General features: G+C 37.2%; 1 protein-coding gene across 4 annotated transcripts in view; it reads right to left on the bottom strand.

The window, feature by feature from the left end:
• CDH12 (cadherin 12) overlaps positions 1–13,890 on the bottom strand; it is a 986,970-nt gene extending 973,080 nt beyond the window's left edge. For 2 of the 4 annotated variants that reach the window (XM_067730429.1, XM_067730430.1), the window contains exon 1: positions 13,363–13,530. The gene's annotated coding sequence lies outside the window, so the exon portion shown is untranslated. The other 2 variants (XM_067730428.1, XM_067730432.1) reach the window with 2 other exon arrangements.
• Positions 13,891–17,405: the final 3,515 nt, after the last annotated feature.

Raw genomic sequence — 17,405 nt, forward strand, 5'->3', positions numbered from 1 at the left:
GAAGGAATCTTAGAAGCAGTCCAGTGAAAACTTGGATTTCAATTCATCAAGTGCAATTAAAACCACAAAATTACAATCACACACCAGCAAACCAGAACAAACTAAGGCTGTAGATGTTTTGTTTCATGGTCCTAAAATTCAACCACGTTTCTCTTTTTTTATAAACAAACATACAAAATGATTTAGATTTCTTCTTTTTCCTTTAAAAAAATGACTGTGTGTGCTCACGCTAATACATGCTCATGTATGCTTATGAAACACAAAAGTCATATAAGAAATCTGGAGTAATTTGGTCATTCATTTATATACACAAAATTTATGTGCAAATATATATCACTGCTTACTGTGTGCTAGTCTGCCAGATGCTGTTCTTATTTCCTGAGATAGATCAATGCACAAGATGGAAAGGCCCCTGGTCTCTAAGTGTCTATATTCCAGGAAGGAGAGGTGGAAATCATAAACACAATATGGAAAAATGTAGAACAGGATAAAGGCGGTTGTATTGCCTGAAGGTTTTGTGCAATTTGCACTATTAAATAGAGTAGTAAGAATAGACCTCATAGAGAAGGGGGGAGGGGGCTTGAACAAAGACACCTGCAGGCAGATAGGCAAGTAGATATCTGGTAAACAGAATTCCAGCAGGGGGAGTGGCTAGCAAAGGTGGGAATAAGCCTTGTAACTTCCAGGGAAAGCAAGAAGAACTGTGTGAACAGAACGAGCAATGGGAATAATGTAGGGAGAACAGACCAGAAATAAGATGAGGGGGCACAGCTCATAACAGACCCTTGGCATTTCCTCTGTGGTAAATGGGAAGCCATCAGTTGGTTTTGAACAGAGGGGTAACATGAGCTGACATTTTTTCAAAGGATGACCCTTGCTGTTGAGGCTTATCTTCGGAGGGCTAGAAGTAAACAAGTTAGGAGGCTAATGCAATAATTCATATAGGCAACTATTACTACTAGAATCATGGTGAGAACAGTGAAACTCCTGAAAATTGGGAAGATTCTACACATACTTTGCAAGTATAGCCAACAGGATTTCCTATCAGATTAAATATGCAATGAGAGAGAAACAGAGGATGTAAGAGAGTTTGAGAAATTTTAGTCTGAGTAACTAAAAGGATGGAGTTTATGAATAGACATGGCAAAATCTGAGGAGAGAATATATTTGTGAGTGACGACCGAAAGTTCACTTTGGACACATGAATTTGAGATGTCTATTAGGCATACAAGTGTACTATGTGCCAAGAAAGCAGTTGGGTATAGGAGATTAGAGTTTGGGAGATCTGTGCTGGAGATATATATTTGGGAGCTGTCAACATATGGTGTTTAAAACTATGAACTTGGATGAGATCACTTGGATGTGTGGGTGTAGACAGACAGGAGAAAACCAAAGCTGCTTCAATATTAAGGGAAAAAAGAAGAAACCAGCAAATAAAACTGAGAAGGGATTGCTAGTGAGGTAAAAGGGAAAACCAAAGGTGTGTGGGCATCTGGGAACTCAAGTTTAAAAAATTGTGTTAAGGAGAGAGAAATTAACTGGGTCAAATCATCATCAAGTAAACTGAAGAAAGAGAATAGTCTTCTATATATCCAAACATGTATGAGCCGGCAGAAAGTTTCTGGAAGAATACATAGGAAACTGCTGGTGTGAGCAGTTATCTCTGGAAAGTGGGAAAATAGGTGAGTAAGAGGGGAGATGAAAATTTCAGTTTAACACATTCAGCAATAACTGATTTTCTTCGCCATGAGCACGCATTACACTTATATTATGAAATATACTTAAACAAGAAACGTAGCAATTACCATCTAAGTAACAAAATACATCAGATGACAACTGATGAAAACATCTAACATGTTATATTTGAAAAGAAAAAAAAATCCTCAAAATAGCATCCATGGAACTGTCATGGAATCCCAAACTTTGTTATTCATGACTTGGACTAAACATCACCTCCAGATGGCCTCTTTTAAAATATAAACATGTCACCTGAAATGGACAGTGTTAAATAATGTCAAAAGTATTTTAAATGGCAGATGGCTAAAATTACTATATGGACATAGCTAAAAGCAAGCTGATGCAACGTAAGGGGAAAATGAACATTCTATGACTTTGTTAACATGGATGGAGCTAGGCTGTAGAACTCAAGAAGAGGGCTGTGTCATCCAGTGTCAGGCTGTCCATGAAAGACGTGGCCCATGAGTTTTTCACAAGGGAGTGCTGAAATGCCACTGACCATTACGGAGGCTGAGAGTAGTCAGGAACCAGAGCTAAGGTCAAGTAAATAACCTGGAATCAAGTATTAACTAATGATCCACTAACTTTACAGGTCAAGGGTACACGGTAAATCAGGAATAAGGCAAGATAGCTCTAGAATGTCAAGTTATAAGCTGAGTGGTCACCCAGAAATAGAGATGAAATTCCATAATAAAATTAGAAATGCTAAACCATCTAGATTTTTTTAATATGGGACACGACATAAAGTTGAAAATATTTTGAGAAATAAAGGATGGGGACTAGAGACTATGAGACGTCTTGATATTTTTGTAATTTGTCATCAAAAATACTCACACTGATTTCAGTCATGATAAAAATCTCCTGATACAGTTTAAACATTTTGAACTGATGAAGTTAAATGCATTTTAACGTGTTATAAGCCCAAGAAAAAGTTAGGAAATGTCTTCATACATTTTGTAATATTTTTACTTTAATTTCTGTCAAAGAATGATAGGTATATTTTTGGGTTTTTGGTTTTTGATAAGAGAAGTTGGCGCTACCATTTCAGTCTAAAATTACTTTTTCTTACTTTTATGGAGCTTGAAACTTTCCTTGGCATTAAAGAATGGAAGAGTCAATGTATGTACAAAAATTGGTTAAGTAACCATTAATGAAAGTATCTTGGCACTGCCTTAAATTATTAATCATAGCTTTGTAATTGGAAAGCAAAATGTAATAATTTTTTAGGGTAGTTCTCTGTGAATCCACAATACTGGGGAATTTTTCCAAGTCTATTTGTAAAAACATTCATAACGTACTAGTTCTCCATGGTGACATGAACTAATGGACCACCTTTAAACAAATTCACTTAGAGATTCAGAGAATGGCACAATGTTCTCTTTTTCCATAGTGCTGTAAAATTAGCATCAAACACAGAAGAATTCACCATTCTTCACCTCCTCCATGGTTGTTGTCTCCACACCATAAATCACAGAGCAAGAATAAATGAAGTTATTTTTTTCCTGTCATTCATATTTTATATAGATTTCTCTATAGTGTAGAAGTGTTTCACTTTTAGGAAGAATTAATGCCAAAAGAGTTTATTGCCTTCTATCAGAAACATCTAGCTAGCTTCAGAGATCTTACTGAAGAAGTTGCTTTGAACATTTGTGTGTGTGCACACATGCACACACCACGAGTGATAAATGTGAAATGTGAGGGCATCACAGAAATGCTTTGAAAAGCATTTAAAATATATTTTGCAGTGAGTTTTCCTTAATTTTAAAGATTTCTTAGCATGAACATGTGCCTCTAAAAAGACTGCAGAAAATACACATGAAAAGGAAGCAATCACCATGTTGGCATCATAAAACGGATTTTTGGCCCCTTGATATGACATTTACAATTAATGTAGCATTTTTTAAATGTATGGGTTGATTCACTGTCTACCTGTCTCTCTCTGTCTGTGGGCATGCTTGTGTATATGTGCATCAGGGAGCAAAAGTAGATGGAAAATGTGAATATAATTTGAAGGATGCTTAACTGACGGGGTGGGGGAAGATGGAGAGAATGTCCGTCTTTCTGTTCAAGATGCTCAGATGAACTTTGAATAAGCTGCTGATATTCTCATGAGGAAATGGACCCTTAGCTTAAATTTCATATGCTCGGCCAAAATAATAATTCATCTACAGTTATCAGGCATAAAGCCTCATGGACTTATACACTAAGATTTCCTGTAATGACTTGGAAATCTACAGAAACAAGGGAAGGGGCTTGACTCATTATTTGGAGGTGATAACATGATCCACATGATCGTTAGGGGATAATAGGCAACTTAACTCACTGCAAATCAAACAGCTCCATGATCCATCATTAACCTAAGTGAGGCTTTGCTTTATTGAAGTAGCCCTCTAAATGAAGAGGTCACAGCCTATTTAAAAGCTCAGAGATTTGTTAATGTTCCAAGGACTTAGAGTCTATTAGATCAGATGGCCTTAGCATATATAAAATTGCAGGCACTTTGGAGAGCTAACATGCTTCGGTGTGTATATAAATATTTTTAAAAAGATTCTTTGAAACGGTTTAAATAGGGCACGCTGCATTTGTGACATTATGTTGTATAAATGTGCACACGTGTCAAGTTGAAAGGGAAAAAAAGGACTCTGTAGAGAGATACTCCAGGAGAGGAAATAAGTTTCCACTCTAAGCCACTTTCATAATGCAATTAACTCCATTAGAGAGAATGGAATTTTGAATACTATTCAAATTAAGGCAGTGCAGTTAGCAGCAGCAGCAATTCAGGAAGAATTAGCAATGCCCTTCTGAAGAGAGCTACTGAATTAAACCTTGGAGGGTTTTAAGATTAAGCAGTTTAGTTGTTACTTTAGGAGCTCTGGACTTTGCACAGACACCAGTCCAGGTGTTAATACTGATTCTTCCCTGTTCTCTTTAGATAACAAAACTGAATCTCAGAGCCAATTAAGACAAATCTTTACAGGCCTTCTTCCCCCATTTTAGTTTATCTTGGGAGGTTTTTTTTAATTGTAGACACCATAGGGAATCAGGGACATTATACACAGTGAGATAGTATTGAATCTTGAGGTGAAAAAATAACTAGTATTTGTCCAAATTATTCTGTCTTAAATTTAAAACCATTTTTTTTGGTAGGCTGACACTCAAATTGTGTCCTTTTTATTCCCTTAATCATTTTAATGGGAGAACACTGTTTTAGTACTGAATACTCACACAAACGGCATGATTAGTGATAATTACATTTATGGGCCAAGTTATATGCATGATTACTATAAAAAGTCACGTAATTCACAAGTATGTCTCACTTTCCTCCCTAAATGTAACCATTCTTAACATATCATCAGGGCTTCACTGGTGGCGCAGTGGTTGAGAGTCCGCCTGCCGATGTAGGGGACGCGGGTTCGTGCCCCGGTCCGGGTAGATCCCACAAGCTGCGGAGCAGCTGGGCCCGTGAGCCATGGCCGCTGAGCCTGTGCTTCCGGAGCCTGTGCTCCGCAACAGGAGAGGCCACAACAGTGAGAGATCTGCGTACCACACACACACACAAAAAAACATATCATCATACAAATTGTTCAACTCCTTTTATATGCATGTGTATGTTTAGATGAATTTATATCCATTATTTCATTCATTCATTTATTCATTTACCAGACCAGGTACTTTTGTAGGGCTTCCCTCATGGGGCTTGCATTTTATTTTGGAAGACGGATAATATAATGCAGTATCGTGTGAGCTGAAGCAGGTTTGATTTAAATAAAATTAAATGTATAATGGGTAAAAATAATTCTTCTGGAGAAGGAAGTGGTATTAATAGAATAGTTAGAGAACATAGCTCTGAAGCAAGAATATTTAAACCAAGATCTACGTGAAGTAAAGGGGGAAGCTGGGTGAGTGCGAAGTCCCTGTGGCAGGGTTAAATTGGGTATAATGGGAAAGAAAATGGAGGGTCTATACCAGATACTGGCTTTAAGCTATGGAAATACGTTGACAGTGATACTGGAGCGTTTACGTCTGGGTATTGTGCAATAAAATGTTGGGGGAGAGAGATAACAGAAGAAGCAGTCTTTTAAAGACCACTTTGGAGACTAAGATAACAGTGGCTGGATCAAAGCTAACTATGGTGGAGGTGAGAAGTGACTGAATGAATGATATATATAGACAATAAAGCCATGAAGCCAGTAGACTAAACAGTGGCACTGATTGTGGGGAGAAGGGGGAAAAGCAAGGTCTCAAAGTTGACCCTAAGTTCTTTAAAAATTAAATGAATAATTATATAGTTTACTGGCATGAAGAGAATTTTAAAAGTTACTATATTTAGGTTGTGGTAAGAATGAGTAAAAATCAATAGTTTGATTTTTGAACTTGTGTTTAAAATATTTAGATGTTGCTATGGACTAAACTGTGACCCCCAAAATTCAGGGGCACATATGTTGAATTGCTAACCCCCAATATAATGGTATTTAGAGACAGGGTCTTTGGGAGGTAATTAGGGTTAGAAGGGGTCATAAGGATGGGGTCCTCATGATGGAATTAGTGCCCTTATAAGAAGCACCAGAGAGTTTGTTCACTCTCTCTTTGTATCAGGACCAAGAAGTCATGTGAGTACATAGCAAGAAGACATCCATCTGGAAACTAAGAAACTCTCACCAAGAACCTAATTAGCCAGCATCTTAATCTTGGACTTCCTACCTTCCAGAACTGTGAGAAAATAAGTTTCTGTTGTTTAAGCCACCCAGTCTATGGTGTTTTGTTCTGGCTGCCCAAGCAGACTAAGACAGACATGCACGTGGAAATACAAAGTAGGCATTCTGAGATTGGAATATGATGCTCAGCATAGGCATTGGAGACAAAGACACAGACTTGGAAGGAGGCGTTCAGATGGCATTTAAACCTGTGCTACTAAACGAGATTACCTCTTCAGTGAGTTTCTACATAGAGAGGTGAGTAGGGCCTAGAACTGGGTCCTGGGATGTTCTGATAGTATCTACTTACAGCTGACCCTTGAACAACATGGGTTTGAAATGCAAGGATCCACTTATATGCAAAATTTGACAGTAAATACTTCATGGTCTGCAGTTGGTTGTATCCACAGATGCGAAACTGCTGATGCAGAAGAACACCAGAAGTAGAGGGCTGACTATGAAACACAGGCAGATTTTCAACTGTGTGGAGGGTCAGCACCCCTAATGCCTATATTGCCCAAGGGTTAACTGTATAGGTCTGAAGACAGAAAACTCAGCAAAGGAAAGTAAGAAGGAGAAGCAGTCAGGGAGAGAATAATAAAATCACAAGGCAATGAAAAGCAGATGAAAATATTTCTGCAGAATATAATCTGAGTATTGGAATCACTGGATTTTAAATTTTCATGGATACTGCCAAATTTTCCTCCAAAAAGATTTCATATTTTACAATCCAGCCCAAACTCTCCGAGTTGGGCCTTTTCCTCTGTGGTGTGATTGTGTATTTTGAACATGCCTGACTTTAGTTTTTGTTTTTCAAAAGTAAAACCTGTTTGCCAATGTCACTGTCTGGAGGTGTGTGTAAACTACTGGGATGGGACAGATTACACACCATAAATTTTCATTTATACCTTTGTTTCCCTCATTACTAGTATTATATAATTGTAGGTAATACAATTCCTTGTGAAATAAACATGAAATATTGAGATTTGAAGGTACTACCGAATCAATATTTTAATACTGCTGTTAAGATGTCTATTATTTATATTTGATATACACAGAAATTCACTGTATGTGCTAGATTACTTGACATAAATCTAATTCTGGTTCCAACAGCTAAAATTCTAATACTGAACTGTCTTCTCTGTTAGGATCTTATATAGTGGTGAAGGCAGTTTAGCACAAATACTGGGTACTGATTAAGATAACTAGATGTTTCACTGTGAAACACTCATCTATTTCAGAAAATTATTCTGGGCTTCCCATTCTTGCCCAGCTAAACATATAAAGTCTTGCCAAGAGTTTATTTTTCACTTTTCACTCACTATCCTATTGCGAGTAATTAGAGAAAAGTAGAGTTTAAGTAAAATCTTGCTTTTAAATCTGCCTGAAATCATATCCCTTGGAGTAATGGCTACCTTTCATGGAAGTACCATTGACTCACAAAGTTGTCAGAGGACACTTCATTTTGGATTTTTTTTTTAACATCTTTATTGGAGTATAATTGCTTTACCATGGTGTGTTAGTTTCTGCTTTATAACAAAGTGAATCAGCTATATATATACATATATCCCCATATGTCCTCCCTCTTGCTTCTCCCTCCCACCCTCTCTATCCCACCCCTCTAGATGGTCACAAAGCACTGAGCTGATCTCCCTGTGCTATGTGGCTGCTTCCCACTAGCTATTTTACATTTGGTAGTGTATATATGTCCATGGCACTCTCTCACTTCGTCCCAGCTTAACCTTCCCCCTCCCCATGTCCTTAAGTCCATTCTCTACGTCTGGTCTGCGTCTTTATTCCTATCCTACCCCTAGGCTCATCAGAACCTACTTCACTCTGTATGACACTCTAGGTCCATGTTATTTGCCTGTTATTTCAAACGTTCATATACTCTTTCCTGAGAAAGAGTTTTAAATGTATCATACCATTTAGTGCTTATGATAGCACACATTTTTTTTTCCGTGGGCAGAACAGAGTCTACTAATGTTAACTTCCTCCAGTCCTCAACATTTACCAAGCATTTGTATCTCTTTCAATTACATTTTAAAGTATTACTTTGGATAAATTATTTAGCATCACATTTTGGTTATTTCCTAACAATCTTTTTTGACATTCAAGATATTGTTTTAATAAATGTTGAAATGTCAGCTAAAATTGTTTGATATTTATTTCACTTGCATTATTATTGAATACTATTTCACGTGCATTATTAAAATTAAAGACATCTTCTAATTGTATCTTCCACCTATGCCTTCCATGTTGTAAATTTTCATTTTCTCTGTGTTGGTTCACAAACTCAGGAGCTTCCCAGGTGAAATCTGAAACTGGCCCTATATATGGAGGCCAAGGAGACACAGGACAAAAAGGAAGACCACTCTAGATTGGTAGGTGTCAGGTTTAATAAGCAACAAAACATATACAAGGCTTGTCTTGAGCAGCAGCAAGACAAGTAGATCTCTGCACCTACCCGCCAGAATCTTAAATCTTTATATTGAGGCATTAAGGGGGTTTAGTCATGTATTCAGTTCAGATAGCCTCAACAACACCTTACTCTCTCAAGGCTGTGTCCCTGAAACAGCTCCTAGTGTGGGAATGGTGGGCGGGACTACATTCCGAGGACAGAGGAGGGATGAGGACCCTGCAACTGCCCAATTCAGCTGAGGGTCAAACGGCAATCATGTCCTTTTAATGACTCCTCCAATACTCTAAAACCTTGATCCAATATTTCCTTTCTCTTTCTAAAGATTTCCACCTCATCTATTCACATGCTCAAGTATCTATTAAAAAAAAAACCCACAAACTTCCTGTGACCCTGTACTCTCTCTAGCTACCTCCTCTTCTCTTTGCTTGACTTCTAATCCTTTTGAAATATGGTGGTAAAAGTTTCATTACAATCTAAACTTCACTGATTCTTTAAACTAGCAGAAACATCCATGCCTGTCTATTGAAAGCATGCTTGCCAAAAATAAATGGATTTTTTAAAATTAAGTGACCTGGAAACCACTTCTATCCCAACATGACAAGTAAATTCCAATACATCAAAAATCCTGGCCACCACATGTTTTCATTTAACCCAGCAGGCCAGCTCTGACTGTAGTTAATCTCTACAAATTCAGCTTGCTATAGTCATGGAAGTTTAAAAGGAGAAAGACCTGACCACTAGTGAGTGTCGTCTATGCAGTCATATACTAAATCAAGAGAAGGAACCAAGGATCAAAAAGTTAAGCAATTTGCCCTAAAATGCCCACAGAATAACTCTCAAAATTTTCATTCAAACCATTGTCTTACTCCCAAGTTTTGATCTTTCCACATCGTCATGCAGACAATAAATCATGACTCCCAAATGTACATGGAAAAAAACATTTTATATAATAACTTTTCAGCAAATAGGAGCTATAGAATCCATTGTTTATAGGGCACACTTAAGGTATAATCAATTATACTTGTAACTAGCATCCTACTTTGTGGATAAGTCTATATTCACCACCTATGCCCTAATGTTTCACTGCTTCTTTGGTACTCGGAACTAAATATGCATCATTCAGCCATTTGAACACTTAAGTTTAGCAGTTGAGATGTTAAGTCCTATATTTCTCTAATGAGCATCTTTGCACAGATTAGGGCCTCACCTGCTCTCACCTGAATCTTTACACATATATGCATGAGATATACATATTTTAAGAAAAAGTTTACATTGTGCAAATGAAATATCCTTTATATTCAAGGTAACATAAATGCATTTATAGAGTAATAACTTGGATATTCAGAGCAATGGTTATGAAAGAAAGCCATAACTCTTTAGTAAAAAAAACTGAAGCATATTGAAGATTTAATTTATCCCTTAATACCATGAGTTATAATATGATAGAGTGATAGAAACCTGAATGAAGCTAAATTTATAAAAACAGTAAGCATTTGCCCTGTTTTCAATAGTTTACAGGTGCTTATTAAATTAATTGATAATCAATAATTGAATAAATGAATCCTTAGAACATTTATCAGGGATCTCACAAAAAGCAGAATAACATTATATGAAGTTCACCTGTTATTTGATTTTTTGGTAGTCATTATTTTCTCTTGGTCTTTTCTAAAAATGTTACTCCACAGCATGTGATCATGTAATGCTTAAAAATAACTTTGAGTAACCACTATTGATATTCAACATAGGCAGCATTATTCACATTCACACACATATTTTCCTTTTGAAGTTTGGTGATGATATAGCACACTTTTAGCATGATAATCCAGAAAAAAATGCAATTGCCTTAAAGCCAAAAGTTAAAATGCTTTAAAAAAGCTCTAAGAGTGTAAGTTGTTCAATTACCATATATTAGTAAAGTAGAAAGAACATTCCCAGTAAAAATCATAAATTTTCATTCCTTATTTATATGATTAAGTTTATGTTTCTCCACATAAGTTAAGCCTAGCCATAAAATTAAAACTCTGCATTTGTTTAATGAGAAAGATGAAATAATTTGCAACTATAGTTTAATAGAATCAAGAATTGGCGCCACATTATAAGCAAAATGTTATCTATTCACATGGTAACACTGACATGGTAATACAGGACATGATTAGTTTAAAAACAGCTATCATTTGTTTAAAAGAATAAAAGAACAGAATCTTACCTTAAAGGAGACATATGTAATCACACTTTTCCTTTGGAAGTATAAAGACATTTACAATAAAGTCTACTAGTAGGTCATTTATTACACAAGTTCTTAAATTTGATATCTTTACATGAAAACGTGGGTCACTTCTGAGGAGAAGTATCACTCTATGCATCTTCCTACCATAATTGTTAGATTTAATCACATGGCATCTAAATGGTATCGGTGTGAAAACAGTAATGTTTCACATGTCATGTAAGAACAGTTTAAGCAGACTATTTGCAGTTCTATTTCATCAGCAAGAGTGATTTGACTTTCATTACAGTGCATTTTAAGAAGTAAGAGTGACAGATATTCTTACCAACCACAAAATGATAAATGATTGATTGCAACCAATCAATCACAGACTACTTCATGAAACACATCCTGCCAAAATACCAGATGCAAAAGATTCTCAATCTAAGGAGATCAGTTTTGTGCTCCACCCTTAAAGGATGCAGTCATACTGAGGTATAAGTATGTCACATGAAGCATTAACGGGATTTTTTCCCATAAGCTAAGCAGTGTTTTTGTCGTGATAAAGACTTAATATGTATCATCCCACATGTAGAACAAATGACACCCTCCTTCCTATAATAATTCAGCTCTTTTTGTGACAATTATCTAAAATGATCATATCACTAAGCACATTAGTGGAAGGAATGAAGTCCAGTAGGAAAAAAAAAGCATCCTTGGCTTGAAAACTTCCCCCTACTGCTTGAAAATGCTACACAGCAGTAGAAGTTAAGAATCCAGCAACCAGAGATTTGCCGAACAAAACAGAAAAAAAAAAAATGGGATTATTTTTTAAGGGGGTAGGAGCTTAACATTGGCAGGGTTATACTTGGAGGTTAGTCTTCAAAGTAAGAGCTATTAATAAGGGGGAAAATACATTGTATTCTGGAATTGAATTTTCAAATTAATACACAACCTCTTTTTATTCCGGTAGTTCATATAGCAGGTGAAGGAATGCTCCTGAGATTTTGTTACTGAACCAGCTGATGTGCAGATTAGTTAGGTAAGTGGAAAGCTACTTTGTGTGTGGTTGTGCTCTCGAGCATTCTAAAACAGAGCCTTAAGCAACTACTATAGCTTGGGAAGAGTAACCACCTGACTTTCAATCCTGAACAGACCTCTGGTATCACGGAAATATTTGTAATAAAAATGTGTTCACTTAAATCCCTTTTTAGAAATAATAACGAAGGCACATAAGTTGAAATGATTCTCAATTTGCTTAGGATAATTTAATGAATAAGTGATGGTACTGAAGTATGAGGTTCAATATTTCTAGGCAGCTGTGTGTCTGGATATTATTTTACAATCTTAAAACGGATCAAGTGTCTGAAAAGATCAAGCAAATATCTGCTTGGCACGGTTGGATTTTCATGTTTTGGTCATGTATAGTGTAATTTAAAACTGTAAATACATTTTCAGAATCTACTCTAATTTTTTGCTACTCAGGATGTAAGGTAATTTTCTAGCTGAGCAGTCTGGGAATGAGCTTCAAAATACCTGAGGAGAAGCTGAAAATCATCCCCATGGTCACAGAATCAGCCAAAAGTATGTCAGGTCCCTCTCTCGAGAGTACAGAGAAATATGTCTATAAGATGAGACATCAAACACTCTGGACTACAAAGGTTCTGAAACCACTGTAATTCAGGTGGAAAAAGAGAAAAATAATGATATTTAAAAAGAAGAAAATATCTATAAAATGCTGAAGGTCTCTTTAAAACTGATTTACTAGCATGTCCTTTATTATACATATTTCTTGCTTTTTAAGTGGACCACTAAATGATTAATACCATTAAGATAATTTTGAAATGCCTATTATGTAACCCACAGTCGACCTAGTAATCTGTACCTCTTCCACTTGTCCCAAATTAGTTTTGTGGTAGGAAACTGAGAGGGCTATATACTGAGAGACTAGCTATCGAAACATTTACATTGCTTTACAGTTGTTTAATTTTTAATGAAGAATGAAGTTTAAAAACCTATATGTCTTAATAAAAATCAGTGGAGAATGGGGTAGGGGTATTATTGTATTTTAATAAAAATCAGTTGAGACATTTACAGAAGACGTTTGAAAATAAAGCATTAATTCCTTTGTGTAAAAAAGATATTAATAAAGTCATTTATAATATAACCAGTTGAACACCTAGCATTATTTTCATTTGAAAGTTTAGCACAGCGAAGCAACGTACATTAGTGGCTAAAACATTTCTTTCCCTCTCTTTTTAAGTTAACCTCGCGCTCTGAAGACAAGAGACTTGTTTAGAACTTACCGAAGTTTCCCAAAGCAAACCCACGCACCAGTTCCTAATTGAAATGCCAGACCTGTGTGCAGCCTCCCTCCTTCAGCTTCTGGTTACGCCAGGCAACACTTTATTGATCGTGTATGAATTTCTGCGCGTGTACCCTGAAGCGATCACACATGATGCAATCCCCATCAAAAACAGGAAACCTTACCTTATGGCAGACACGTCGGCTGCAGGAGCAGCGGCAGAAAGACAAGCAGCAGGATGCAACAAGCCAGGCTTTGCAACGAGGGTGAGATCTCACTCTCTCTCTCTTTCTCTCTCTCTTATTCTTCTGAATCACTGTAGCAGCAAACTGCCTCGCATTGTGTCCCCTTTCAGTCACAAAAGGTCCTCCAAGCCGGGCAGCCAGTAGACACGACTTTCTTCCTGGAAGCGTCTGCCTCTCTTCTCAGAGACGCTTGGACCCCCTCTCTGCGGCTCCCTCCACGTTTACCCTTCAGATCAATGATGCTCGCCGACCGGCTAGAGCTCAGCTGCAGCGCCGAGCGGCCAGCCAATGGGGGCCCAGGATTCCCTCCCAGTCATCTCCCCGCCCTCAAAACAAAACACAGCGTGCCTCTGACACATCATCGAGTTGTGAAAAGTAATTGAATCCTATATTTGAAATTCATCTTCTTTGTTTTTTTTCCCCCCTAGCGTTCATGGCACAATGCTTTGAAGGAATCGAAGCTCTCAGAAACCTCATTAAGTGAGCTCTCAGAGCCCTCATTAAGTGAGCTTAGTAGAGGATGCAGATTGGGCGCGGAGAAAGTGAGGGCACCTGGGTTAGCTAGCGCCGCAGCTTTGGCCGTTAAGTGCTTGAGGTCTGTTCAGAATCAGACGACTAGCAGCTGCGAGGCAAAGGGCTTACGTTCTAGCCCTCACGCCCCCAAGTAAACTGATTCTTTTATTTTTGTGGAACCAGAAAAATAAAGCCCATTTTACCTGGAAGTTGTCTCATTCTCTAAACTTTGAGCAACGATCAGCTAATTGATGACAACACCTTATTCGAGCAATTTCTACTTGTTTTATTTACCTGTTTCCACGCTGATAGAACTTGGTCCAGATTCTGTGAGGTACTACAAAGTGTTCAGAGGATACGTTAGTCTACTTTGGTAAGAGTTTTTAAACTGACATTAATTTCCCTAAATGGGGGAATTTTTTAGTGATAAATTGCACCTTTATTGAATATTATAATGATTAGAAAATCTTACAATGAGGAGTAACACTATTGAAAACAATAATGCTACTTCTTCCAAAATCCCTGTAGCACAACGCCTGCTTTATCTGTGATGATCTTTCTTTACATTTCTGTGGGTTCACAGCCTTGGGAATTCCCCAGCGGTGAAATTCAAAACTGGCCCCAGGACACGGAGAGCAAAGGGAGACTGGAGAAAGGGGCAGAACAGTCCAGATTGGTAGATGCAGTTTTAATAAGCAAAGAAACTTACACATGGGGTTTGTCTATGGCGGCTGAAAGACAAGTAAATTTTCCACATTTGCATGCCAGAATCCTAAAAGTTTTATAGAGGCTTTAACGGGGTTCAATCATGTATGCAGTCCAGACGGTCGCAGTAATACATTACTCTCTCAAGGCTGCATCTTTGAAGTGGCTCCTAGTGCCAGGAATAGGGTGCCAGGTGTATATCCCAAGGACAAGGGAGGGGTGTAAGGGGCTTCTGGCTATCCGGGTCCAGCGTGTGGGTCAACACGCAGTCATGACCTTTTGACCTCCTCCAACAATTTCACTACTGAAGTGCTAACTACTGAATAGAAATTTGCTTAAACAAGTTTATGGGGAATCATTTTTTTTCTCTAAGAATCTAAGCCACTTTATCATTTATATGTCAAGAATGCAGCAATATTGGAGGTAATCATTTAATCCAAGTGTGTCAAAATCTCAAGAGTACAGACTGTCTATGGAGTTTTTAAAATATGTATAACTACAAACAGGATTGGTAGCTAGAACAACTGCACAAATAAGAATGTCTTTTCAATGTCACTGTTAAATAAGAATAAAATTAGTGTGTCTTTCTGAAATCTTTTTTTCGGAGAGTGGAAGTATGAAGTAATATAAATGGGTTGATGCATTTGGTGTAGCCAAGCTTTGTGTGTCGTGACAAGCTGAAGTAGCTTAGGGAGACTTTACAAACAAAACAATTTTGTTACCTGTCCATCATGTGAAGGCGGCATAGAAAAGTATAATATTTACAGCTGTGTCACTATATGACACTGTATGCTGTGTCACTCTAAAAAGGTGAATGCTAACTTTATTGTAACTCACTCGTAGCCAATAAAAGTTTATTCAGGGCATTCTCTGGCTAAGTATAGTCACTGGCTTTTGTGAAGAAAGGAATATGCTAATGAATGAAAATTATGAACATTGTTTATTTCTTAATTTTATAATAGAATTTATTTATTTATTGAGATTTGTTTGTTGATCACAAATAGCAAGTCGTTGAATAAAGAATATTGCCTTGTTCTGCAGGTCAGAGGTTTTCAATGTGTGGTCCCCAGACCAGAAACAAAGGCATCACCTGGGAACATATTGAAAAGGCAAATTCTCAAGCCCTTCCCCATTCCTATCCAGTCAGAAATTCTAAAAGTAGTATCCACAAATCTATGTTTTAACATCCCTTCAGATGTTTCCAATGCACACTCAAGTTTGAGAGTCACTGCTCAGAGAAAGAGTTCTGCAAGCTACTGCAGCAGACAAGCACCTACTTTGGAAAATGAAGTTTGATTGGAGCACAGTGACACCCATTCTTTCCATATTTTCAATGACTGCTTTTGCACCACAATGGCAGAGTTGAGTAGTCGCCACAGGGACCTATGACTTGAAATCTAAAATGTTTACTATCTATCCCTTTAGAAAAATCTGTCGACCCCTGCCTAGGGCATTACAAAATGGGCTGTATAATTAGTGCAGATGGTAAGAGTTGAGAAAGAAGTGATGTTTAAATATGGGTTAGACAAGATCAGATTAATGAAATCAGTGGGACTTGGAAAAGATTGAAAGTGATGATTTGGAAAATATTGTCAGTGCAGGTTTTCTTTTTCAGATTTTTGCTGCTCCACTCTCCGGGAGGGACCTAATTGTCTTCTCCAGATTTGGTATATGACTTGCTTTGAAACACGAACGGTCAAGAACATTATCATTTCTCAGCAGAATATTGAAAAACAAAAATAAGTTTGTCCTACTTCAAATAGAAGTTTTCTATCAGCCTGGATGGTTTAATGTACAGAATATTAGAGGCTTAGCTGTCCCAAAACGAGCATGTAGCTTGAGAGAGTAATAAAGGTTTTATTTGTAAGCCAGTGAGATTTGGGGGTTGTATGCTACCACACATGAACCTCATCTAACTTGACTAAAACAAACAAGTAGAGTTAAAGTAATTAAAGGTAAAAAATAAAATGAGTGCTAAAGCAAAAGTGGCGACTGGGACAAGGCATTTAAGTGGAAACTCAAAAATCCTTTTGGGGGAAGAACAATAAAAGAAGTAGAGTTTCTTTAAAGAAGGAAGGCCCTGAGAAGTAGGAAATGAATATTAAAAAATTATGACAGATAATTAAAACTAAGAAGATAGAACTTAATTCTTTAGTAATGGGGAACCATGGAAGACTTTTTAGAAAAGGAATGATATCATGAAAATTATGTTATAAGAAAGATTACTCTGTTGGCAAGGGAGAGATAGAAAGACAGTAAACAAAGGAAAATTAATCACAAGGCTGTGAAAATTAAAACATGATGTAATATGAGCCAGAATTCAAGCACTGTCACCCGTACACCTACACTTAATTCATCAACAAGTTCCATCAACTAGACTTCCTAAATACCACTAAAAGCATCATTTTATCATTTATCTTACCCACAATTGTCATTGTCTTGATTCAGGATTTCGATTCCCTCCCTGGATGCTTGTTGCTATCTCTTAATAAGTATCTCTATCTCTTCATCATGTCTATTTTTGGTCAACTATAGCTTTGCTTCACAACTTCCTTAGTTCAGGACCACCCAGGCTGATGGA

The sequence above is a fragment of the Pseudorca crassidens genome, chromosome 3, assembly GCF_039906515.1.
Source record: "Pseudorca crassidens isolate mPseCra1 chromosome 3, mPseCra1.hap1, whole genome shotgun sequence".
Lineage (NCBI taxonomy): Eukaryota > Metazoa > Chordata > Mammalia > Artiodactyla > Delphinidae > Pseudorca > Pseudorca crassidens.